Genomic DNA, 2,608 nt, shown 5'->3' on the forward strand with positions numbered 1-2,608 from the left:
TCTTCTGTGTGAGTGCTGCCGATTCTACCCTATGAAGCGCCTCAGTCCTGTGTGTCTGGACAGCAGCTGGGCAGAACACTAAATGTGAGGGAGGTGTCAGAAAAGAGGAGGTTGTGGCCTGTCCCCAAGCATTGGTGATCCCCACCCACCCCTTTTCACCCTCTATTTCTGTCAAGTTTGGGAACCATCTTCCTCCCCTGGTAGTTGCAGTGGAGGAGTGAGGGGTGTGTATGTAAGCTCCAAGAGAAAAGGCGCAAAGTAAAATCCAGTGTACGGAGTCCCAACCTCTGCTTCCTCCACCTTTTGCCCTGAGCTCACTGGAAAAGTTGACATGGATGAAAGGAGAACCAGAGGCCAACTTGCTTAGATGCAAAACAACTTTATTGACTCTAAAGAAGAAAAGGAAGTGGTCCTCAGAGAGCACCAAGAGCAGCCACTAAGGTGCAGTAGGGGCGTCCCTCTGCTGGTCTGCAGAGAGAGGGAGGGAAAGAAGCCAACAGATCCCACTGGGCTGGCATTGAGTGGTATTGATTGGAAAGGAATGCAAGAGAGAAAAGAGAGGAGAAGAAGGAAGCAAAAGTCAGAAGCTCTACATAGAGTATTCCAGAATTCTGTCTTCATTCCAGCTCCATGTTCTGAGGTTCTTGCCCAAGGATGTTGGCAGCAAATTTAGCAGGGACGACATCTGTTGCCACCATAGCAGTTGGTGATGCAGGAGATGTCAAAGCCCCCGGAGCTGATGGGCACTCCGCCAGAGCTGAGGATGTTGCCAACGGCAGCGGAGGGGGAGGATCCCACGGCGGTGTTCTGTGGGAAGGAGCTGAGGACGGGGCCGGGCAGGGTCACCAGCACAGCAGGCGGCTCAATGACGACATGGGAGCTCTGGCACTGCCTGACACAGCACTCATTGCAGCTGCTGGCCAGCGGGCAGGGGCCGCAGGGCTGGCAGCAAGGGTCGCAGGGCCGGCAGCAGGACATGGCTCGGGGTCACAGGTGCACCTGGCACAGAGGACAGGCAGAAGCAGAAAGTGGGGACACATGAGGAGCAGCACTGCACCCAAACACCCTGCAGCCAAGGCACCTCGTGGACCACATTGCAGTGCCCAGCTCAAAGCCCAGGAGCCACCTCAGCCAAGTGCCAGCCTCTCTCTGTCTGCACAAGACCTTCTCTCCCCTGCCCTCTCCCAGCAGAAGCAGCTCCCAGCCCTGTGCTCTCAAATCCCGTCTCAGCTCAGGCCTACAGCCAGGAAAGAGCTGCTCTTGGAGCAGCAGGAGCAGGAGCAGGATCTTCGCACTCACCTGATTCCTGAGGAGAAGGAGGTGAGAGAAGTGGATGAGAGAGCAGAGACTGGGGCTGCCTTTTATAGCAGTCCTGCCCTGCCTCAGGCCCAGAGGCACCTTTGTGGGAAGTCATAGTTTTCTGACCAGCTCATGTCAAATGTGCACCATCCCAGCTAATGGTAGGGGCTGTGTCCTGGTTTCCTGCATTGCTGCCTTTTCATTTTCTGGCTTCTGCTGTGTGCATTTTTATTTCCTATCTGAAGTCTTCTCAAATGGCCGGGATTCAAGGGCCAAGAATTTCCAGGGTGTAAACACGTCAGCGTAGGCCGAATGTTTGGATCGTGGTCTAGTAGCATTCCATGTAGGCACATAGTGTTCACCTGTGTTATTCCTGTAGATTTATTTGTGGAAAAATGTTGTGTGAATCATGCTTATTCTTCTTGTACACATGCACCAGGGGCACCATGTGAGGCTAGCGGAAACATGCTTTTCTCCTTCTCCCCATCTCTCTCTGGCAAGCATGTTTTGTTTCACAGAGATGGGCTTCTGCTTGCAGGACTTTTTCTTTCTTGCCATACTTACAGTATCTCAGGGAAATTGTGCTGGTCTCATCAAGCTCACCCTCTTTCTGTACATTGTCTGTGGGTCTTTTGAGAAGACAAGGACCATTTCTGTGGCCAGATTCCTTCATGGGATGCTTGAGTTCTCTCCTTTCAGAGTTGTTGCCAACACCTCAACAGACTACCCACTTTTTGGTGGTTTTCTTTTATGAATGTCCAAATTGCAAGGTTCAAGGGAGGCCTTCCTAAGCACATGTGTCAATCTGCAAGTGTTTTCATCATGAGGGCACATGATGGTCCTCACAGCCAGCCCCCCTTTGGCGTGTCCTTTAGCCCCACTGAGGCACTGGTTGCACTGGAGAGATGGAGCCAATGTATAGCTGAACAGTGCTGCTTTGACCTTGCAGAGAAATGTCCAGAGAACTGAAATGCAGCCTCTGCCTCCTCCACCCTCCACTTCTTCCTTTATGTTCAGGGAGAAAGCCCAGAAATCCTGCCAGCCTCTACAGGCCTTCATCCCAAATGCAACCCTGTCTGCTGGAGTGTTGCTGGTGAGTGGGTGAGGTGTCCCACTTGTAATGGGGAGGCAACAGCCAGGATTTGTACAAACTGGTGGTTGAGAGGAAGGACCAAAGTCAGAAAGTCCATAGAACATTTCATATTTTATTAATAAAATCCAAACTTGGCATGGAAATAGGGGAAAGGAAAAGGAAAAGGAAATGAGGGAAGGGAAGGGAAGGGAAGGGAAGGGAAGGGAAGGGAAGGGA

The 2,608-nt window shown here is 51.9% G+C and overlaps 1 pseudogene; it reads right to left on the minus strand.

The window, feature by feature from the left end:
• Nucleotides 1-669: 669 nt before the first annotated feature.
• On the minus strand, nt 670-1,436 carry LOC107215225 (annotated as a pseudogene).
• Nucleotides 1,437-2,608: the final 1,172 nt, after the last annotated feature.

This window comes from Parus major, chromosome 27 (assembly GCF_001522545.3).
Source record: "Parus major isolate Abel chromosome 27, Parus_major1.1, whole genome shotgun sequence".
NCBI lineage: Eukaryota > Metazoa > Chordata > Aves > Passeriformes > Paridae > Parus > Parus major.